Raw genomic sequence first — 25,063 nt, 5'->3', positions numbered from 1 at the left:
TTAGAAGGGTCTAACTCCGCTAAGAGTGGAGTTGTTTGTTTGGTTTATTTTGATTGGTAGAGTAAATACTAAGAAAAGACTATATAAATTGAAAGTGTTTAAACATATTTAAAAAAATGTTGAATATGTTCACTACTTGTTTAATTTTTTAATTGTGAGTTTACTTAGCAGGTGTGGTGTGCATGGCTTTTGGATTATGGGAGCTTGTGGCCTATTTGAGGCACATTGAAGGATCATTTTAAGAGCTGGACAGAAAGTCATAATAAAAGGAGGAGCATAAAAAATTATTTATGAGCTTGTTTGTAATTATTTGAAATGTCTAGTTGAAAAAAATAGAAGAATTTTTTAAAATAAGGAATCAGGTGTGGTGAAAATCATCAAGACATCTTTTTAGTGCTACTGAAAATGAAAAACGTAAATTTTTTTATTGTTGACGATAATATCAGAGATGACAATAGAATAAGTAAAAATTAAGGTAGATACTATTATAAAAATTTTATAATTATTTTATGTAAAAATATTTTTTTATTAAATAATAAATTATAAATTTTAATTTTAATATATTATAAAAATATTATTTATTTTTAAAATGTAAAATAAATATTTTTAATATTTTTATTTAAGTAGGTGCCACAAATTAAAGCAGCCATTGAAGGGGTGAAAATAACACCACCAAACACTAAAACCACCGCACCTTCTTCATCTTCTAACGTGGGTTTGACACACAAACGGAACACGTGCTTATGTTAATGTCATTCATCCCAAAGTCATATATACTCCTATGTACCAAAATCATAAAAACACAAAAAAATATTAATAATAATTGTATATTTTAGAGCATATTTAATACATATTTTAAAAATTAAAAATAATTATATCTTGTATATACTAGTCTAATAAAATTTATCCATAAATAAAAATTGTAAATTTATAGTTATTTTTTGATATGATAAAAAAAGAATAAAGATGAATTTATATATGTAAGGACTCTTCCAACCAAGTCCCACCTACTCTCTTGTTTGATTTGAAGATTATCAGGGACATTGACCTTGAATTTTTCAGAGAGAAAATTATAATTATAATTAAAACTTAAAAGTGAGCTTTGATCACGTGGACCATACACACAACCAACTCTTCTTGTGTCTGCGAAAGAAAAGAGTAGAAAAGCTTTTTAAGTATATTAGTAGATGGTTGTTTTAGTAATTTTTAATTATTAATTTTAATTATATATATTTTTTATAATTAAGATCGACAATTAAAAATTACTGAAATATTGAGTAAAAGTCTAAAAAGTAGAAACCACAACCATAAGATCAACAGTGTTGACTTGGATTTAATTTTGGCCACCATATGAATGTATAGGCCGTATTACTTTATTAGGGATAAATTTTTTTAAGGTTTGTTTATAACACTTGTTAAAATTTGAAAGTTTGTTTAATTTTTTATTAAAAATTTAATTATGTATTATTGTATCAATAAAAATAATTTATTTTCAAATAACTTATTTTAAAACTTATTATTATTTAAAAAGCTATCTAAATGAATTATTATTTAAATTTTTTAAAATTGTCAGTGCTTCAGTACGTTAAAATTTATTTTTTAATAAATCAATAATATATTAAAAAAATTTTAAACTTTTTTCTTTTAATAAAATATTTTTATATTAAAAGCCTTCACCAGAAAGTTCCATTTTTTTAATATGAGAATTTTAAAGAATATGCTCTCTTGTTTATAAATATCAGTTATTTTTCTTCAAATAAAAAAAAATGCATATTAAGAAATCATTAATTTCAAAATTATTTGAAATTGTTAGATGAAATTAATCTTGTGTTCTCTCTTTGATTTTTAATCAAATGTTTAGTATTAGGTATGTTATAATTAATAAATAGAGGTATAAACTGAAAAAAAAATCTTAAATCAACCATATGACATATATTATTAAGCAAAATTTCAGACAAAATAAGAAAAACTTATATTGTCACGTGGAGAAAAGAATTAAATACAAGGCATATAAGAAAAATGTAATCATCAATAATAAAATTTAGGGATAAGTACTTTTTTCGTCTCCAAGGTTTGGGGTCAAAATCAAAATCGTCTCCAACCTTTTTTTCTTATTAAAATCATCCTCAACGTTACAAAACGTTATAAAATCGTCCTTTTTACAAAAAATAATAACACTTTGACAATTTTATCCTTAAAATAAAAATAAAAATAATATTAAAAAAAAAACCCCACCCATCCCACCCCACTCCCAGCCTCTTCGGTCTCTCCCCCCTTCACCCCTTCCTTTCCAAGTTTCAACTTCCTTCTTCCTCATTCTTTCGGATCGGGTCTTCCATGAGGGGATCGTCGGTGGTGGGAGATCTGATGACACCGTCGCCTCCGATGGCAGAGAAGAAGGCGGCGACGGTGGCGGACTGCTCGAAGGTGATGGTGGTGGATCTCAGTGGCAGCGGCGGCGTTTCTCGGCGGCAGAGACACGACGGTGGCTGAGCATGGGTTTCTCCTCACTCTCCTCTGCTCCCGAACTCTCTCTCTCCTCAGATCTCACTTGCTCTCTTTCTCCTCTGGCTTTCTCTTCTTCCAGCGACCACTACGGCGCACACACCACCGCTTCTTCTTCTTTTTCTTCTTCTTTTGTTAACTGGATTTTTTGTAAAATCTCTGAATTTTTAGTAAAATTTGTTATGGAATATTGTTGTTGCTGAATTTTTTGAATTTTCTGGATTTATGGATTTCTTCTATTTCTGGATTTCTGGATTTTTGAATTTCTTCTGTTTCTGGATTTCTTGAATTTTCTGTTGATGATGATGTTGACCATGAAGAGAGGGGCATCAGAAAGGGGGATGGGAGATTACAGTGAGATGGTGAGGGGGTGAGGGAGTGGGGTGTGGGGGTGGGGAGGGTTACGGTGATGGGTGAGGGATGAGGGAGTGGGGTGAGGGGATGGGGGAGTGGGGTGAGGGGGTGGGGAGGGTTATGGTGATGGGGTGATGGGGTGATGGGGTGAGGGGGTGAGAGGTGGGGGGTTACGGTGAGGGGCTTGATGTTGATGGTGGTTGTGGTGGTAGTGGTGGTGGTGGTGTTGATGGTGGTTGTGGCAGTGGAGGTGGTGGGGTGAGGAAGGTGAAGAGGAGAATGATGATAATGATGATGAGGGTATTTTGGTCCAAAAATTCGAATAAGGACAATTTTATAATGTTTTGTAACGTTGAGGATGATTTTAATAAGAAAAAAAGGTCGGGGACGATTTTGATTTTGACCCCAGACCTTGAGGACGAAAAAAGTACTTATCCTTAACATTTATTTGTGTATTTACTTTATTTTCTACACGCACCTTAGCTTGCTTGAGATATGTTAAAAACGATAAAGAAAACACTTGGAAAGTAGAGTTTACTACTCAAAGAATGGATGTGAAGTCCGTTGAACATTTTAAATTCATATGCTCGCATAACATGTTTTCATAAAAAAATATAGAAACATTTGACCCATAATAAAATCGTGTAAACTGTTCACTTAGACAAAGATATATTACAAATAATTCAGTCTTCACTTCCACCAACCTCTTTGATTCAATTTTCTTGTCTACCATACTACCATTGTCCAAGTGGGTCCATTATTTATATTTGGATCAATTTATATACACGTAAAAAAAAAGTGTATTAACTAATTGATCAATTATATTTTAAGATCATTATAGTGCCATATCTGAACTATTAAAATATTGATGCTAGTATAATTGACTAATTGTTATTGCGTTGAGTTAGTTGGAAAAACCAAAAAAGAAAGAAACCATAACAATAACTACAGAATTCAATAACAGCGGTTAGAAATAAGAGACCGAGAGAGTAATTTGAATAATGTATTATTAAGTACATGGAATGATATAATATATAAGAATATTTATAGGTATTAAAGACATAATATTCTATAATATATATTTAGATATACTAAATAATTCTAATGAATACTAATTGATCCTAATATATACTGACATTCCCCTTCAAACTCAAGTTATTTAAAACAAAAACTTATAACCTGATAGAATGGGTGCAGACAGAACTATTAGAAGGAAACGCATATGGAACTTTCGCTGTCTGAAGGAAGCGCAGACGAAATTGTCGCTGTTTAAAGAAAGCGCAGACGGACCTGCCGCTGTATGAAAGAAACGCACACCAAACGATCACAAAGAAACGTAGACAGAACTGCCACAAGGAAACACAGATGGAATTGTCAAAAGAGTGACTAACTGTCGAAAAAACTGCTGAAAAGATGCCAAACTGCCGGAAAGCTGCTGAAAAATTGACAAAGTGTAAAGTGATGGCAAACCATCGGAAGATGACGAAAAATATATGGTTTCTCCCTGATAATAAGTAAGTAGTGAATGAGCTAATCGATTAGGTGAGAAAGCATTAAAACATTGATAAAAGAGAGTGAAAAAAAATAGCATAGAAGAAAAATATGAAAAATACAGTGATTTCACTAGAAGAAAAACAACTTATCCTCTTTAAGGAGGATACTATGACTCTGATACCATGTTAGAAACAAGAGACTGTGAGAATAATCTGAAGAGTGTATTATTGGGTGTATGGAATGATACAATATAAAAGAATATTTATAGATGTTAAGAAAATCGATATAATAAAGACATAATATTCTATAATAAATATTTAGATATACTAAATAATTCTAATAAATACTAATTGATCGTAATATATTCTAAAAATAACAAATCTGCTCTTCAAATTTTGTATTTATATGTCCATATAACAATTACATAAAAAAAATTATTAGAAGTCTTAATTGTGACCGTTTCAAATTTCCAATTAAAAATGAAAGTGTTATTATATACTATATATCTCATGCTACTAAATATTTTGGAGTAAAACATCTTACATAAAACTTTCATTTCAAGATTATGAATAGCCAACAGGGGTCACAATTATAGAGTTTGGACACATTCTAATATTGTGCTCACATTTAAATTGACTGAAATTCGTAAACTAAGATCAAGTCCATCTAATTTTTCTAGGAAGTTAAATTTTCTAGTGAGGTTAGTAGTGCAAGTTAATTTTCACCAATTTTAATTTTCTCTTATCTTTTATTATAGATAGTTTAAATATTTTAGTTTAGGGATGCTTCTAATAAGTTAGTGCAAGTGAATTGTAAAGAACTTATTAAAAAATTTAAACTTATTTTTTTATTGTGGTTGAAACTCATATTTTCCTCCAATATTTGAAATTATTCTGAAAAAGATTTGAATATTGTCCTATTGGTATAGAAGAGGCAATAGGACATAAAGGTGCTATATGGTTCCTTTCTTCTCTGCAAGATACTTGCTGTAAATTGGTTAATGCTTGCGATCAGTGTGTCACAATCAAAGTTCAGTTTGAGAGTATGGTTTGGAGGTGTAGTACTATTTATGGTAGCCCTCAACATAATACCAGAAGTCGGCTTTGGGATTATCTGGTAGCTCATTCGACAACTTTTCAAAGACCTTGGATTGTCCTCGGTGATTTTAGTAAAGTCTTATTCTCTCCTGAATCTAAGGGTTTCCATTTTTTGAGTTAACATACGGATCAGTTTGCCAGTTCTCTAGGGGATAGTGCTCTATTTGACTAGAAGACTATAGAGAGACGTTTTTCTTGGTATAGGAGAATGAAAAACAGTATTGAGGTGACAAACAAACTTGACCGGATTTGTATTAATACTGGATGGCTATCTCTTTTTTCTGAGGCCTATGTAGAAATTTTGAATAAAATACAGTCTGATCACTATCCTATCTTAGTGTGCTGTAAAGGGCACCTGCAGTCGAAAAGGAACATACCATTTCATTTTATGGCGGCGTGGGCAATTCATCCTGGTTACAGAAATATTGTGAAACAGTCTTGGTGGTATAGCTTTAGAGGAGTGCAAAGCAAGCTATCGGAGGTACAGAGGAATTCTCTTGAATTTAATTCTAAAGTGTTCGGTAATATTTTTTTAGGAAATATGAATTGGAGTGATAAATTAATTATCTTCAAAAGTGTTTGGAAGAGAAGGAAGATTCTTACATGCGTCAAAGGGAGCAACAGTTGATTGAGGATTATAATAACACTTTTGTGCAAGAGAAACTCCTTTGGTTTCAAAAATCTAGAGAATAGTGGGTGAAATTTCAGGACAAAAATACTAGCTTCTTCCATATTCAGACTTTTGTGCGAAGGAAGATAAATAAGATTATGATCATTTTTTCAAGGACGACGTGTGAGAGATGGACCTAGAAATTCTTAGCCAGGAAGCTGAATCTTTTTTCAAGAGCTTATTCTGTCAGTTGGAGAATGTTGATTTAGGGTGTCTGGATGAAGTTCCACTTCCTTCTTTGAATGAGGAAGCCTGCTGTAATCTTACTGTGTCTGTGACTATGGAAGAAGTTAAGGCAGCTAATTTTAGCATGAATTCCTTTAAGGCTCCGAGTTAGGATGGATTTCAAGCTTACTTCTTCAAGGAATACTGGAAGATTATTGGGTCTGATGTTTGAAATATGATTAGGGAAGCTTTTTCTAGGGGTACTATTGATTCGAGGATGATGGAGACTCTTCTGGTTCTAATTCCCAAGGTGGAGTTGCCACTCGCCATTATCGATGAAGGATTTTAGACTTATTAGTCTCTGTAATGTGATCTACAAGGTCATCATCAAAGTCTTGGTCAACAAACTTTGGCCTCATCTCTCAAATATTGTTGGCCCTCTCCAAGGGGGGTTTATCCCAGAATGGGAGCTCCAGACAATATCATTATAGCACATGAAGTTCTCCATTTTATGAAAAAGACTAAGTCGAAGAAAGTAACTCTGACGTTTAAGATTGACTTGGAGAAAGCTTATGACAGAGTTGATTGGAGGTTTCTAAATCAGACACTCGTGAAATTCGATTTTCCTATCCCTACAGTCAAATTAATCATGAGCTGTGTCACTTCATTCTCATTGTCTATTCTTTAGAATGGTGATAGATTGGATAGTTTTACTCCTCATCGAGGTCTTCGGCAAGGTGATCCTATGTCACCATATTTTTTGTGTTATGTATAGAGAGATTGTCTTGGTTGATTAGCCATCAAGTTGATATGGGCCGGTGGAATCCGGTTGCTATTTCTAGAGGGGTCTGAGAATATCACATCTCATGTTTGTCGATGGTTTGCTTCTCTTCTGTAAAGTGGAGAAGCGTCAAGTCCAAAATGTGATGGCAAGATTGGAGAGTTTCTATAAAGCTTCTGGGATGAAGATTAATTTGAAAAAATTTAAAGCGTTATGTTCTCGTAATGTTTTCACAATAAGAAAAGAACTCTTTACTGGGGTGTCATCCATAAGATTTGTCCAAAACATAGGCAAATATCTTGAGATTACTCTTAGTCATGCTAGGGTAACTAGAGCAGCTTTCAATGAGGTTTTGGATAACATCCGGGGAAGGTTAGCCAGTTGGAAATGGCGTTTACTCAACAGGGCAGGTAGGCTCTGTTTGATCAATTCGGTTGTGGCTGCTATTCCTACCTACCGCATGCAAGTCTCTCTATTTTCCAAAGGAATAACAAACTCTATAGCATCCATGATGAGGACTTTTCTTTGGAAAGGCCATGCCAATGGTCGGGGGCTAAATCTTGTTAACTGGAAGGTGTTGGTCACCCCAAAGAAGCTTGGTGGTCTAGGAATTAGAGATCCATTTTGTGCTAATGTTGCTCTTCTTAGTAAGCTAGTTTGGCAACTATTTCATCATCCTCACAAGCTTTGGGTTCAGCTACTAGCAGATAAATACCGTTGTTCTTTGGGTGACGAGTTCATCCACTCAGCGTCTAAAGGATCTTATGTTTGTAGGAGTCTGTATAAAATTTGGGATATTTTGAAGGATGGTTTTAAATGGTGCATTGGGGATTTGGATCATAATTTTTGGTATTCAAAATGGAGGAAAGAGGGGCAGCTTTGTAAAAAGATAGATTATGTTCACATTTCTGATTCGGATATTTGGATTTTAGATCTTTGGTTGGCTGGAAAGTGGCAGCTTGAGAAGGTTTATTATCCTCTTCACTAGGTTTTGCATGAGAACATTCTCTCTTACAATCCGGATGTGTGAGTGGGTTCAGTGGTAGGCTGGACTTGATCTGGGGCAGTGTCTAAGGTTTATGATGCTTGCAATGGCTACCTTTGGCTCTGCAAGAAGGTGTTTGGATGGGAAGAGAGAGGAAATTAATTTTGGATTTGGCGTCAGCTTGTTTCGGAAAAGATTAAATTCTTGGCTTGATTTTGTCTTCGAGAAGCACTGCTCACTACTGTTTTTCATTTTAGGAGAGGGCTAACTCCTTCAGATAGTTTCCCCAGTTGCTTGATTTGTCAGGAAACAGTTTCTCATTGTATTCAGAATTGCCCAAAAGCCAAGCTTGTTTGGCAGTCTCTGGAGATTTCCTGTCACCCTCTGGATTTGAAGAATTAGTTCATGTTCCACAGTAAAGAGCATCTTTTTAGATTCTTTTCTGGTCTTTGGTAGATTTGAAGAGTTAGGAATAATGAGATTTTTAATCATCAGGGCTGCGTTTGTTTCTAAGAACAGGACATGACAAGACATTGAGAACAGGACCGGACAATACATTGATAGACAGAGACACAAAATTTTGTGTTCTTTTATTCTGTTTGGTGATAAACTAGAACAAATTATGAAAATTCAATTTATTCTCATTTTTTCATTTTAAAAATTTGAGATAAAAAATATAATAATAAAAAATATAATTATGAAAAATTAACAAGAATAATGAAAGAAAAAATAAAAAATAAGTTGTGTCCCTTGTTAGTGTCTCCGTGTCCTTCCTGTCAGGATGGACACAAAATACATTAATTTAGTGTCTCTGGATACATTGTCTCTGTCCATGTCTTCTTTGCCAAACGCGATTTTGTGTCTCAGTGTCCCTGTCTCAGTGTCCTGTCTTTGTAAACAAACGCAGCCCAGGAGCCTTGGACACCCTTTAAAGTAGCTCGTATGGCGTTAGCCTTAGAGAAAGAGCTTCGGAATATTTTTTAATTGCAACAAGTTTCTATTCCTTCTATGATTAGTTGCTCTTAGGTTCCCCCTTCATTGGTACTTTTAAGATCAATTGTGATGCTAGTTATCCTGATTTTGGTGGTCAAATTAGTTTTGTCTGTGTTAGCAGGGACTAGAAGGGAAACTGGCAAGGTGGCTGCTTGGGAATGATTGAAAGCTACAATATTCTTCAAGGAGAGTTGTTTGCTATTGGTGCACGAAATTGCAATCACACTTTTGCAATCCCGCACAACTAACCAGCAAGTGCACTGGGTCGTCCAAGTAATACCTTGCGTGAGCAAGGGTCGATCCCACGGAGATTGTCGGCTTGAAGCACGCTATGGTTATCTTGTAAATCTTAGTCAGGATACCAGAAATTATCAAGATTGATTGTAAAAAGCAAAAGAACATGAAATGGTTACTTGTATTGCAGTAATGGAGAATAGGTTGGGGTTTTGGAGATGCTCCATCTTCTGAATCTCTGCTTTCCTACTGTCTTCTTCATCAAACACGCAAGGCTCCTTCCATGGCAAGCTGTATGTAGGGTTTCACCGTTGTCAGTGGCTACCTCCCATCCTCTCAGTGAAAATGTTCCTATGCTCTGTCACAGCATGGCTAATCAGCTGTCGGTTCTCGGTCAGGCCGGAATAGAATCCATCGATTCTTTTGCGTCTGTCACTAACGCCCCGCCTGCTAGGAGTTTGAAGCACGTCACAGTCATTCAATCATTGAATCCTACTCAGAATACCACAGACAAGGTTTAGACCTTCCGGATTCTCTTGAATGCCGCCATCAGTTCTAGCTTATACCACGAAGATTCTGGTTAAGGAATCCAAGAGATATCTACTCAATCTAAGGTAGAACGGAGGTGGTTGTCAGGCACACGTTCATAGTTGAGAATATGATGAGTGTCACAGATCATCACATTCATCCGGGTTAAGAACAAGTGATATCTTAGAATGGAAGCAAGCATGATTGAATAAGAAACAGTAGTAATTGCATTAATCCATCAAGACACAGCAGAGCTCCTCACCCCCAACCATGGGGTTTAGAGACTCATGCTGTGGAAGGTACACAAAGAAAACGTGTAAAGTGTCATGAGGTCCAGATACAATGTCAAAAGATCCTATTAATAGTAAACTAGTAACCTAAGGTTTACAGAAATGAGTAAATGACAGATAAATCCACTTCCTGGCCCACTTGGTGTGTGCTTGGGCTGAGCAATGAAGCATTTTCGTGTAGAGACCTTTTCTGGAGTTAAACGCCAGCTTTCATGCCAGGTTGGGCATTTAACTCCAAGTTTTATGCCAGTTCCAGCGTTAAACGCTGGAATTTCTGAGGCTGATTTGCCACGCCGGTTTGGGCCATCAAATCTTGGGCAAAGTATGGACTATCATATATTGCTGGAAATCCCAGGATGTCTACTTTCCAACGCCGTTGAGAGCGCGCCAATTGGGCTTCTGTAGCTCCAGAAAATCCACTTCGAGTGCAGGGAGGTCAGAATCCAACAGCATCTGCAGTCCTTTTCAATCTCTGAATCAGATTTTTGCTCAGGTCCCTCAATTTCAGCCAGAAAATACCTGAAATCACAGAAAAACACACAAACTCATAGTAAAGTCCAGAAAAGTGAATTTTAACTAAAAACTAATAAAAATATACTAAAAACTAGCCAGAATATACTAAAAACATACTAAAAACAATGCCAAAAAGGGTACAAATTATCCGCTCATCACAACACCAAACTTAAATTGTTGCTTGTCCCCAAGCAACTGAAAATCAAATAAGATAAAAAGAAGAGAATATACTATAGACTCCAAATTATCAATGAAACTTAGCTCCAAATTAGATGAGCGGGACTAGTAGCTTTTTGCCTCCAAACAGTTTTGGCATCTCACTTTATCCTTTGAAATTCAGAATGATTGGCTTCTTTAGGAACTCAGAATCCAGATAATGTTATTGATTCACCTAGTTAAGTATGATGATTCTTGAACACAGCTACTTATTGAGTCTTGGCCGTGGCCCAAAGCATTCTGTCTTCCAGTATTACCACCGGATACATACATGCCACAGACACATAATTGGGTGAACCTTTTCAGATTGTGACTCAGCTTTGCTAAAGTCCCCAATTAGAGGTGTCCAGGGTTCTTAAGCACACTCTTTTTGCCTTGGATCACAACTTTATTTCTTTCTTTTTCTTTCTTTTTCTCTTTCTCCTCTTTTTTTTTCCGTTTTTTTTTTGTATTCACTGCTTTTTCTTGCTTCAAGAATCATTTTTATGATTTTTCAGATCCTCAGTAACATGTCTCCTTTTTCATCATTCTTTCAAGAGCCAACAATTTTAACATTCATGAACAACAAATTCAAAAGACATATGCACTGTTCAAGCATACATTCAGAAAGCAAAAAGTATTGTCACCACATCAAACTAATTCAACTAGTTTCAAGGATAAATTTCGAAATCCTGTACTTCTTGTTCTTTTGTGATTAAAGCATTTTTCATTTAAGAGAGGTTATGGATTCATAGGACATTCATAACTTTAAGGCATGAATTTTATTAATTATGAATTAAGAACAAGACTCAAATATAGATATAAGATGAGACTAAAAAAAATAAAAATAGGAATAGAAAACAAAAGAAAAACGCAAAAATAGGCTCCTAATGATAGAGGTTTTCACAGAGTTAGGACTCAACAACCTTGATTTTGAGAAGTGGATGCTCCCTCAGCTTGAGAGGAGAGCTTTTGGCGTTTCATCTCTTGGAGTTCACGCCCCTGCTTCTCTTGTTCCTTCAGCAATTTGCAGAGCATGCAGTTCTGATTCTGCTGTTCTTCCTTCAGTTGCTCCATAGTTTCTTGCAACTTGGTGATAGATGCTTCTAGGCTGGCCCAGTAGCCAATTTCAGGGAATTCAGGGAAGAACTCCTGCGCCCTCCTTTTGATAGAGTTGTCTTGCATTTGTCCTTCCATTGACTTCTTGGTGATTGGATGTTCAATGGGTATGAATTCATCTACTCCCATCTTCACCCCAGCCTCTTTACAGAGCAAGGAGATCAAGCTTGGGTAAGCCAATTTGGCTTCAGTGGAATTCTTATTTGCAATTGTGTAGATCTCACAAGCAATCACATGATGAACCTCCACTTCTTTTCCAAGCATGATGCAATGAATCATCACTGCTCTCTTGATAGTGACCTCAGAACGATTGCTAGTGGGCAATATAGAACGCCCAATAAAGTCTAGCCAACCTCTTGCAATTGGTTTGAGGTCTCCCCTCTTGAGTTGGTTTGGGACACCCTTAGAATTGGTTATCCACTTAGTTCCAGGGAGGCATATGTCCTCTAGAACTTGATCCAACCCTTTATCTACTCTCACCATCCTCCTATTAAAGGAGTCAGGATCATCTTGCAGTTGAGGTAATTTGAAGATTTCTCTTATTTTGTCCAGATGAAAGTACATAACTTTCCCTCTGACCATAGTTCTGTAGGTATGGTAAGCAGTTCCAGTCATTCTCTGCTTATCTGTTAACCACAGATTTGAGTAGAATTCCTGAACCATGTTCCTTCCAACCTTTATCTCAGGATTGGTTAGAACTTCCCATCCTCTGTTTCGAATTTGCTCTTGGATCCCCGGGTATTCATCTTCTTTCAGATCAAATTTAACTTCCGGGATCACTAACCTCAGACCCATTATCTTGTGATAATGGTCTTCATGTTCTTTGGTTAAGAACTTCTCTTGGTTCCAAAGATTCTTTGGATTATTCTCCTTCTTTCCTCTTAAATTGGTTTGTTTTCCTTTAGGAGCCATGATCTTGATGAATCTTGGCTTAGTGATCACGGAAAAGCACACCAAACTTAGAGGTTTGCTTGTCCTCAAGCAAAAGAAAGAAGAGAAGAGAGAGAGAGGAAGAGGAAATTCGAATGGTGTGGTGGAATGAGGGGGAACAAACGTGTATTTATAAGGTGGGGAGGGGAGATTTCGAAAAGAAAAGAAAAATTTGAAAGGAGATTTGAGAAGATATGGAAAGAATTTGAGAGAAAGGTGAGTTTTTGAACAATATTTGGAATTGATTTGAAATAGATTTGAAAAATGGTTTTGATTTTTGAAGATTTGAAGGTGAATGATGAATGGTTGAAGTGTGATTTTGTAGAAAAATATGGGTAAGAAAAGGAAAGTTTGAAAAAATCTGATTTGAAAACAAAATTGTGGTCCCCCCACCTTTCTGGCGTTAAACGCCCAGAATGGCACCCATTCTGGCGTTTAACGCCCAATTGATGCCCCTTTTGGGCGTTTAACGCCCAGCCAGGTGCCCTGGCTGGCGTTAAACGCCAGAAATCCTTTATCACTGGGCGTTTTTCTGAACGCCCAGGATGCTGCACACCTGGCGTTAAACGCCCAGAATGGTGCCCATTCTGGCGTTTAACGCCCAAAATGGCACCATTCCTGGCGTTAAACGCCCAGAATGATACCCATTTTGGCGTTTAACGCCCAAAATGCCCCTTACTGGCGTTTTTTCGCCAGTAAGCTCATTTTCTCTGCTTTTTGAGCTGAGTCCTTCTGTAACTCTGTGAATTCCTTCATTTTTGATACTAGCCTCTGTAAGAACAATTCATATAACCCCCTAATGACTGGGTTGCCTCCCAGCAAGCGCTTCTTTACTGTCTTTAGCTGGACCTTCACTGAGAATCACTCAAGTCTCAGTTTTGAGCATTCCTGCTCAAAATTGCCTTCAAGATAATGCTTGATTCTCTGTCCATTAACAATGAACTTTTTGTCAGAATCAATATCCTGAAGCTCAACATATCCATATGGTGAAACTCCTGTAATCACATACGGACCCCTCCACCGGGATTTGAGTTTTCCTGGAAACAATTTGAGCCTAGAGTTGAAGAGCAGAACTTTTTGTCCTGGCTCGAAGACTCTGGTTGATAACTTCTTGTCATGCCATTTCTTTGCCTTTTCCTTATAAATTTTTGCATTTTCAAAGGCATTGAGTCTGAACTCCTCTAGCTCATTTAGCTGGAGCAATCTCTTTTCACCAGCTAACTGTGCGTCCATGTTTAGGAACCTGGTTGTCCAGTAGGCTTTATGTTCCAGTTCCATGGGCAGATGACAGGCCTTCCCATACACCAATTGGTATGGAGAGGTTCCTATAGGAGTCTTGAATGCTGTTCTGTATGCCCACAGAGCATCATCCAAGCTCTTTGCCCAATCCTTTCTTCGGGCTATTACAGTCCGTTCTAGGATTCTTTTTAGCTCTCTGTTAGAGACTTCAGCTTGCCCATTTGTCTGTGGATGATACGGAGTTGCCACTTTATGGCTGATTCCATATCTAACCATAGCAGAGTATAGTTGTTTATTGCAGAAATGAGTGCCCCCATCACTGATTAGTACTCTGGGAACACCAAACCTGCTGAAGATGTGTTTCTGGAGGAATTTTAGCACGGTCTTGGTATCATTAGTGGGTGTAGCAATTGCTTCTACCCACTTGGATACGTAGTCCACTGCCACCAGAATGTAAGTGTTTGAGTATGATGGTGGGAATGGACCCATGAAGTCAATTCCCCATACATCAAACAATTCTATCTCTAATATCCCTTGTTGAGGCATGGCATATCCATGAGGCAGGTTGCCAGCTCTTTGGCAACTGTCACAGTTACGCACAAACTCTCGGGAATCTTTATAGAGAGTAGGCCAGTAGAAGCCACATTGGAGGACTTTAGTGGCTGTTCGCTCACTTCCAAAATGTCCTCCATACTGTGATCCATGGCAGTGCCATAGGATTCTTTGTGCTTCTTCTCTGGGTACACATCTGCGGATCACTCCGTCAGCACATCTCTTAAAGAGATATGGTTCATCCCAGAGGTAGTACTTGGCATCTGAAATTAATTTCTTTCTCTGCACGTAGCTGTACTCCTTGGGTATGAACCTCACAGCTTTATAATTTGTAATATCTGCAAACCATGGAGCTTCCTGAATGGCAAAGAGTTGCTCATCTGGGAAAGTCTCAGAAATCTCAGTAGAAGGGAGGGACGCCCCAGCTACTGGTTCTATTCGGGACAGATGATCAGCTACTTGGTTCTCTGTCCCTTTTCTGTCTCTTATTTCTATATCAAACTCTTGCAGAAGCAACACCCATCTTATAAGCCTGGGTTTTGAATCCTGCTTTGTGAGTAAGTATTTAAGAGCAGCATGGTCAGTGTACACAACTACTTTGGATCCCACTAGATAGGATCTAAACTTGTCAATGGCATAGACCACTACAAGTAACTCTTTTTCTGTGGTTGTGTAGTTCTTCTGTGCGTCATTTAGAACACGGCTGGCATAGTAAATGACGTGCAGAAGCTTGTTATGCCTCTGTCCCAACACTGCACCAATGGCATGGTCACTGGCATCACACATTAGTTCAAATGGTAATGTCCAATCTGGTGCAGAGATAACTGGTGCTGTGACCAACTTAGCTTTCAGGGTCTCAAATACCTGCAGACACTGTGTGTCAAATACAAATGGTGTGTCAGCAGCTAACAGGTTACTCAAAGGTTTTGCAATTTTCGAAAAATCCTTTATAAACCTTCTGTAGAATCTTGCATGCCCCAGAAAGCTTCTAATTGCCTTAACATTGGCAGGTGGTGGTAATTTTTCAATTACCTCTACCTTTGTCTTATCCACCTCTATTCCCCTGCTTGAAATTTTATGCCCAAGGACAATTCCTTCAGTCACCATAAAGTGACATTTCTCCCAGTTTAAAACCAGGTTAGTCTCTTGGCACCTTTTCAGGACAAGTGCTAGGTGATTAAGACAGGAGCTGAATGAGTCTCCATATACTGAGAAGTCATCCATGAAGACTTCCAGAAATTTCTCCACCATATCAGAGAAGATGGATAGCATGCATCTCTGAAAGGTTGCAGGAGCATTGCACAGACTGAAAGGCATCCTCCTATAGCAAACACGCCAGAAGGGCAAGTGAATGCTGTTTTCTCTTGGTCCTGAGGATCTACTGCAATTTGGTTGTAGCCTGAATAGCCATCCAAAAAGCAGTAATAGTCATGCCCAGCTAGTCTTTCTAGCATTTGGTCTATGAATGGTAAAGGAAAATGATCCTTTCTGGTGGCTGTATTGAGCCTTCTGTAGTCAATACACATACGCCACCCTGTAACTGTTCTTGTAGGAACCAGTTCATTTTTTTCATTATGAACTACTGTCATGCCTCCCTTTTTGGGGACAACTTGGACAGGGCTCACCCAGGGGCTATCAGAAATAGGATAAATGATCCCAGCCTCTAGTAATTTAGTGACCTCTTTCTGCACCACATCCTTCATGGCTGGATTTAGCCTCCTCTGTGGTTGGACCACTGGTTTGGCATTATCCTCCAACAGGATCTTGTGCATGCATCTAGCTGGGTTAATGCCCTTAAGATCACTTATGGACCACCCAAGAGCTGTCTTGTGTGTCCTCAGCACTTGAATCAGTGCTTCCTCTTCCTGTGGATTTAAAGCAGAGCTTATAATCACTGGAAAAGTTTCACCCCCTCCCAGAAATGCATATTTCAGGGATGGTGGTAGTGGTTTGAGTTCAGGTTTGGGAGGCTTATCCTCCTCCTGAGGAATTTTCGAAAATTCCTTTGCTTCCTCTAGTTCTTCTTGATCAGGTTGAGCATCTTTGAAGATGTCCTCAAGCTCTGATTCTAAGCTTCCAGCCATATTGATCTCTTCTACCAGAGAGTCAATAATGTCAGCGCCCATGCAGTCATTTGGTGTGTCTGGATGCTGCATAGCTTTTACAGCATTCAACTTGAACTCATCCTCATTGACTCTCAGGGTTACTTCCCCTCTTTGTACATCAATGAGAGTTCGTCCAGTTGCTAGGAAAGGTCTTCCTAGAATGAGAGTTGCACTTTTGTGCTCCTCCATTTCCAGCACCACAAAGTCAGTTGGAAAGGCAAATGGCCCAACCTTGACAATCATGTCCTCTATTATGCCTGATGGGTGTTTAATGGAGCCATCAGCAAGTTGGAGGCATATCCTGGTTGGTTTGACTTCTCCAGCCAACCCAAGCTTTCTGATAGTGGATGCAGGTATTAGATTGATGCTTGCTCCAAGATCACATAGGGCTGTCTTGGTGCAAGCGCCCTCTAATGTGCATGGTATCATAAAGCTTCCAGGATCTTGAAGCTTTTCTGGTAAGCTTTTCAGAATGACTGCACTGCATTCTTCAGTGAGAAACACTTTTTCAGTTTCTCTCCAATCCTTCTTATGACTTAAGATCTCTTTCATGAACTTAGCATAAGAAGGTATTTGCTCAAGTGCCTCTGCAAACGGAATCTTTATTTCAAGAGTCCTTAGATAGTCTGCAAAGCGGGCAAATTGCTTATCCTGTTCCGCTTTGCGGAGTTTCTGAGGATAAGGCATCTTGGCTTGATATTCTTCAACCTTAGATGCTGCAGGTTTATTCCTTACAGAAGTGGTTGAAGAAACCTTGTTAGAGGGATTACTGTCAGCACTCTCAGGTGTCTGATCCTCCCTTGGCGTCTGAACGCCAGGATTGGGTGGAAAATGGGCGTTTAACGCCAACTTTTCCCCCTTTTCTGGCGTTTGAACGCCAGAACTGGGCAAGGAATGGGCGTTTAACGCCAGATTTCCTTCCCTCTCTGGCGTTTGAACGCCAATAACCTTCCTCTCTGGGCTCTTACTGTCCTCAAAGGGATTTTGAACAGTGATTTGGTTATCCTCTGTCAATTGTTCCTTGTTTGGCTTTCTGCTCTTTTGAACAGAGGTATTCAGTGTCTTCCCACTCCTCAGTTGAACTGCTTGACATTCCTCTGTTATCTGTTTAGATATTTGCTGTTTTGCTTGATTTAACTGCAGTTCTATGTTCTTGTTAGCAACCTTAGTATCATGTAGCATTTCTTTAAATTCTGCTAACTGTTCTATCATCAGGAGCAATTGTTGATTAAGCTCATTCATCTGTTCTTGAGGATTATGATCAGTGACTACTGTCATAACTTCCTCTTTTGGAGAGAACTCATTGCTAGAGTACAAATATTGGTTTCTAGCAACAGTGTCTATAAGCTCTTGAGCTTCTTCAATTGTCTTCCTCATGTGTATAGATGGTGCGCAAAATTGTGAACAATACTTTTCACAACTCTCATAATCCCCGGTAATGGCTCCAAAAACGTGGTAGCTCAATACCATGGCATTACACAACTTCGCACAACTAACCAGCAAGTGCACTGGGTCGTCCAAGTAATACCTTACGTGAGTAAGGGTCGATCCCACGGAGATTGTTAGCATTGAAGCAAGCTATGGTCATCTTGTAAATCTTAGTCAGGCAAACTCAAATATATATGATGATGAACGAAAATAATATAAAAGATAAAGATAGTGATACTTATGTATATCATTGGTGTATGAGCTTCAGACAAGTGTATGAAGATGCCTTCCCTTCCGTCTCTCTGCTTTCCTACTGCCTTCATCCAATCCTTCTTACTCCTTTCCATGGCAAGCTTGTGTAGGGTTTCACTGTTGTCAGCAGCTACCTCCCATCCTCTCAGTGAAAGCGATTGCATATGTCCTGTCACGGCATAGCGGAATTCAGCTGTCGGTTCTCGGTCAGGCCGGAATAATATCCATTGATACTTTTGCGTCTGTCACCAACGCCCTAGCCTGCTAGGAGTTTGAAGCACGTCACAGTCATTCAGTCATTGAATCCTACTCAGAATACCACAGACAAGGTTAGACCTTCCGGATTCTCTTGAATGCTGCCGTCAGTTCTTGCCTATACCACGAAGACTCTGATCTCACGGAATGGTTGGCTCGTTTGTCAGGCGAGCACTCGGTTGTCAGGCGATCAACCATGCATCGTGCAATCAGGAATCCAAGAGATATTCACTAAGCCTCAGATGCTTGTAGAACAAGAATGGTTGTCAGTCACCTTGTTCATGAGTGAGAATGGTGATGGGCGTCAATCATCACCTTCATCATGTTGAAGAACAAGTGATATCTTGGATAAAGAACAAGCGGAATTGAATGGAAGAACAATAGTAATTGCATTAATACTCGAGGTACAGCAGAGCTCCACACCTTAATCTATGGTGTGTAGAAACTCCACCGTTGAAAATACATAAGAACAAGGTCTAGGCATGGCCGAATGGCCAGCCTCCCAAAGGTCTAAGATAGCATAAAACAAAGATAGCTACCAAAGTCTCTCTAATACAATAGTAAAAGGTCCTACTTATAGAAAACTAGTACATAGATGAGTAAATGACATAAAAATCCACTTCCGGGCCCACTTGGTGTGTGCTTGGGCTGAGCAATGAAGCAATTTCGTGTAGAGACTCTCCTTGGAGTTAAACGCCAGCTTTAGTGCCAGTTTGGGCGTTTAACTCCCAATTAGGTGCCAGTTCCGGCGTTTAACGCTGGAATTTCTTGAGGTGACTTTGAACGCCGGTTTGGGCCATCAAATCTTGGGCAAAGTATGGACTATTATATATTGCTGGAAAGCCCAGGATGTCTACTTTCCAACGCCGTTGAGAGCGCGCCAATTGGGCTTCTGTAGCTCCAGAAAATCCACTTCGAGTGCAGGGAGGTCAGAATCCAACAGCATCTGCAGTCCTTTTGAGTCTCTGGATCAGATTTTTGCTCAGGTCCCTCAATTTCAGCCAGAAAATACCTGAAATCACAGAAAAACACACAAACTCATAGTAAAGTCCAGAAAAGTGAATTTTAACTAAAAACTAAAAAAATATACTAAAAACTCAACTAAAACTACCAAAAACATACTAAAAGCAATGCAAAAAGTATACAAATTATCCGCTCATCACAACACCAAACTTAAATTGTTGCTTGTCCCCAAGCAACTGAAGATCAAATAAGATAAAAAGAAGAGAATATGCAATGAACTCCAAAAACATCTATGAAGATCAGTATTAATTAGATGAGCGGGGCTTTTACTTTTTGCCTCTGAATAGTTTTGGCATCTCACTCTATCCCTTGTAATTCAGAATGATTGGCTTCTTTAGGAACTTAGAATCCAGATAGTGTTATTGATTCTCCTAGTTAAGTATGATGATTCTTGAACACAGCTACTTATTGAGTCTTGGCTGTGGCCCAAAGCACTCTGTCTTCCAGTATTACCACCGGATACATACATGCCACAGACACATAATTGGGTGAACCTTTTCAGATTGTGACTCAGCTTTGCTAAAGTCCCCAATTAGAGGTGTCCAGGGTTCTTAAGCACACTCTTATTTGCCTTGGATCACAACTTTATTTCTTTCTTTTTCTTTCTTTTTTCGGTTTTTTTTTTTCGTTTGCTTCTTTCTTTTTTTTTCTTTTTTTTTGTATTCACTGCTTTTTCTTGCTTCAAGAATCATTTTTATGATTTTTCAGATCCTCAGTAACATGTCTCCTTTTTCATCATTCTTTCAAGAGCCAACATTCATGAACCACAAGTTCAAAAGACATATGCACTGTTCAAGCATACATTCAGAGAACAGAAGTAATGCCACCACATCAAAAATAATTAAACTACTATAAAATTCAGAATTCATGCAATTCTTCTCCTTTTCAATTAAGCACGTTTTTATTAAGAGAGGTGATGGATTCATAGGACATTCATAACTTTAAGGCATAGACACTAAGACACTAATGATCACAAGACACAAACATGGATAAACATAAAGCATAAAAATCGAAAAACAGAAGAATAAAGAACAAGGAAATCAAGGAACGGGTCCACCTTAGTGATGGCGGCTCTTTCTTGCTCTTGAAGATCCTATGGAGTGCTTGAGCTCCTCAATGTCTCTTCCTTGTCTTTGTTGCTCCTCCCTCATGATTCTTTGGTCTTCTCTAATTTCATGGAGGAGAATGGAGTGATCTTGATGCTCCACCCTTAGTTGTCCCATGTTGGAACTCAATTCTCCTAGGGAGGTGTTTAGTTGCTCCCAATAATTTTGTGGAGGAAAGTGCATCCCTTGAGGAATCTCAGGGATCTCATGGTGAGAGGGGTCTCTTGTATACTCCTTCCTTTTCTTGGTGATGGGCTTGTCCTCATCAATGGGGGTATCTCCTTCTATGTCAACTCCAACTGAATAACAGAGGTGACAAATGACGTGAGGAAAGGCTAATCTTGCCAAAGTGGAGGTCTTGTCCGCCACCTTGTAGAGTTCTTGGGCTATAACCTCATGAACCTCTATTTCTTCTCCAATCATGATGCTATGAATCATGATGGCCCGGTCTATGGTAACTTCGGACCGGTTGCTAGTGGGAATGATTGAGCGTTGTATGAACTCTAACCATCCTCTAGCCACGGGCTTGAGGTCATGCCTTCTCAATTGAACCGACTTTCCTCTTGAATCTTGCCTCCATTGTGCGCCCTCTTCACATATGGTTGTGAGGACTTGGTCCAACCTTTGATCAAAGTTGACCCTTCTAGTGTAAGGATGCTCATCTCCTTGCATCATAGGCAAGTTGAACGCCACCCTCACACTCTCCGGACTAAAATCCAAGTATTTCCCCCGAACCATAGTGAGATAATTCTTTGGATTCGGGTTCACACTTTGGTCATGGTTCTTTGTGATCCATGCATTGGCATAGAACTCTTGAACCATCAAGATTCCGACTTGTTGAATGGGGTTGGTAAGTACTTCCCAACCTCTTCTTCGGATCTCATGGCGGATCTCCGGATATTCACCCTTTTTGAGTGAAAAGGGGACCTCGGGGATCACCTTCTTCAAGGCCACAACTTCATAGAAGTGGACTTGATGCACCCTTGAGAGGAATCTATCCATCTCCCATGACTCGGAGGTGGAAGCTTTTGCCTTCCCTTTCCTCTTTTTAGAGGTTTCTCCGGTCTTGGATGCCATAAATGGTTATGAAAAAGCAACGCTTTTACCACACCAAACTTAAATGTTTGCTCGTCCTCGAGCAAAGAAGAAAGAAGAGAGTAGAAGAAGAAGAAATGAGGAAGAGGGGGAAGGTGGTGTGTTCGGCCAAGAAGGGAAAGAAGGGGTATTTAGGTTGTGTGAAAATGAAGGGTTGAAGAAGGGTATATATAGGAGAGAGGGGTGTAATGGTTCGGCCATTATGGGTGGGTTTGGGAGGGAAAGTGGTTTGAATTTGAAGGGTGAGGTTGGTGGGGTTTTATGAAGGATGGATGTGAGTGGTGAAGAGAAAGATGGGATTTGATAGGTGAAGGGTTTTTGGGGAAGAGGTATTGAGGTGATTGGTGAATGGGGGAAGAAGAGAGAGAGTGATGGTGGGGTCCTGTGGGGTCCACAGATCCTGTGGTGTCAAGGAAAAGTCATCCCTGCACCAAATGTTGCTCAAAATCACGTTTTGAGCTATTTCTGGCGTTAAACGCCGGGCTGGTGCCCATTCCTGGCGTTTAACGCCAGGTTGTTGCCCTTTACTGGCGTTTAACGCCAGTCTGGTGCCCCTTTCTGGCGTTAAACGCCCAGAATGGTGCCAGACTGGGCGTTAAACGCCCAACTGCTAGGCTTACTGGCGTTTAAACGCCAGCAGCTTCTTCCTCCAGGGTGTGCTGTTTTTCTTCCTGTTTTTCATTTTGTTTTTGCTTTTTTCATTGTTTTTGTGACTTCTTATGATCATCACCTACAAAAAAAAATAAAATAACAAAAGAAAATAGTTAACTATAAAACATTGGGTTGCCTCCCAACAAGCGCTTCTTTAATGTCATTAGCTTGACAGAGGACTCTCATGGAGCCTCAGAAATGCTTAGAACCGTGTTGGAGCCTCCCAACACCAAACTTAGAGTTTGAATGTGGGGGTTCAACACCAAACTTAGAGTTTGGTTGTGGCCTCCCAACACCAAACTTAGAGTTTGACTGTGGGGGCTCTGATTGGCTCTGTTTTGAGAGAAGCTCTTCATGCTTCCTCTCCATGATGATAGAGGGATATCCTTGGGCCTTAAACACCAAGGATTCTCCATTCACTTGAATGATCAACTCTCCTCTATCAACATCAATCACAGCCTTTGCTGTGGCTAGGAAGGGTCTGCCAAGGATGATGGATTCATCCATGCACTTCCCAGTCTCTAGGACTATGAAATCAGTAGAGATGTAATGGTCTTCAATCTTCACCAAAACATTCTCTACAAGTCCATGAGCTTGTTTTCTTGAATTGTCTGCCATCTCTAATGAGATTCTTGCAGCTTGCACCTCAAAGATCCCTAATTTCTCCATTACAGAGAGGGGCATGAGGTTTACACTTGACCCTAAGTCACACAAGGCCTTCTTGAAGGTCATGGTGCCTATGGTACAAGGTATAGAAAACTTCCCAGGATCTTGCCTCTTTTGAGGCAGTTTCTGCCTAGACAAGTCATCCAGTTCTTTGGTGAGCAAGGGAGGTTCATCCTCCCAAGTCTCATTTCCAAATAACTTGTCATTTAGCTTCATTATTGCTCCAAGGTATTTAGCAACTTGCTCTTCAGTGACATACTCATCCTCTTCAGAGGAAGAATACTCATCAGAGCTCATGAATGGCAGAAGTAAGTCCAATGGAATCTCTATGGTCTCATTTTGAGGCTCAGATTCCCATTGGAACTCAGAGGAGATTGGTACACGCCCACTGAGGTCTTCCTCAGTGGCGTCCTCCTCCTCTCTTTCCTCTCCATATTCGGCCATGTCTATGGCTTTGCACTCTCCTTTTGGATTTTCTTCTGTATTACTTGGGAGAGTGCTAGGAGGGAGTTCAGTAATTTTCTTGCTCAGCTGTCCCACTTGTCCTTCCAAATTTCTGATGGAGGACCTTGTTTCATTCATGAAACTTTGAGTGGTCTTTATTAGATCAGAGACCATTGTTGCTAAGTCAGAAGTATTCTGCTTAGAACTCTCTGTCTGTTGCTGAGAAGATGATGGAAAAGGCTTGCTATTGCTAAACCTGTTTCTTCCATCATTATTGTTATTGAAACCTTGTTGAGGTCTCTCTTGATTCTTCCATGAGAAATTTGGGTGATTTCTCCATGAAGAATTATAGGTGTTTCCATAGGGTTCTCCTAGGTAATTCACCTCTTCCATGGAAGGGTTCTCAGGATCATAAGCTTCTTCCTCAGATGAAGCCTCTTTAGTACTGCTTGGTGCATTTTGCATTCCAGACAGACTTTGAGAAATCAAATTGACTTGTTGAGTCAATATCTTGTTTTGAGCCAATATGGCATTCAGAGTGTCAATCTCAAGAACTCCTTTCTTCTGACTAGTCCCATTGTTCACAGGATTCCTTTCAGAAGTGTACATGAATTGGTTATTTGCAACCATTTCAATTAGCTCTTGAGCTTCTGCAGGCGTCTTCTTCAGATGAAGAGATCCTCCAGCAGAGCTATCCAAAGACATCTTGGATAGTTCAGAGAGACCATCATAGAAAATACCTATGATGCTCCATTCAGAAAGCATGTCAGAGGGACATCTTCTGATTAATTGTTTGTATCTTTCCCAAGCTTCATAGAGGGATTCTCCATCCTTCTGTCTGAAGGTTTGGACTTCCACTCTAAGCTTACTCCATCTTTGTGGTGGAAAGAACTTTGCCAAGAAGGCATTGACTAGCTTTTCCCAAGAGTCCAGGCTTTCTTTGGGTTGAGAATCCAACCATATTCTAGCTCTGTCTCTTACAGCAAAAGGGAATAGCATCAGTCTGTAGACCTCAGGGTTAACCCCATTAGTCTTGACTGTGTCACAGATTTGCAAGAATTCAGCTAAAAACTGATGAGGATCTTCCATTGGAAGTCCATGGAACTTGCAATTCTGTTGCATTAGAGAAACTAATTGAGGCTTAAGCTCAAAGTTGTTTGCTCCAATGGCAGGGATAGAGATGCTTCTCCCATAGAAATCAGGAGTAGGTGCAGTGAAGTCACCCAGCACCTTCCTTGCATTGTTGGCATTGTTGTTGTTTTCGGCTGCCATGGGTTCTTCTTCCTTGAAGAATTCGGTCAGGTCCTCTAAAAGAGTTGTGCTTTGGCTTCTCTTAGCTTTCTCTTCAGGGTCCTCTCAGGTTCAGGATCAGCTTCAACAAGAATGCCTTTGTC

General features: G+C 39.1%; 1 non-coding gene across 1 annotated transcript; it reads left to right on the top strand.

Moving 5' to 3' along the window:
• Positions 1-24,428: 24,428 nt before the first annotated feature.
• Positions 24,429-24,536, top strand: LOC130947072 (small nucleolar RNA R71). Its single transcript, XR_009072484.1, has one exon. It is a non-coding gene; the product is annotated as a small nucleolar RNA R71 (small nucleolar RNA).
• Positions 24,537-25,063: the final 527 nt, after the last annotated feature.

The sequence above is a fragment of the Arachis stenosperma genome, chromosome 8 (genome assembly GCF_014773155.1).
Source record: "Arachis stenosperma cultivar V10309 chromosome 8, arast.V10309.gnm1.PFL2, whole genome shotgun sequence".
Classification (NCBI taxonomy): Eukaryota; Viridiplantae; Streptophyta; class Magnoliopsida; order Fabales; family Fabaceae; genus Arachis; species Arachis stenosperma.
The sequence above is the reverse complement of the archived record's forward strand: the minus strand, read 5'-3'. Positions and strand labels throughout refer to the sequence as shown.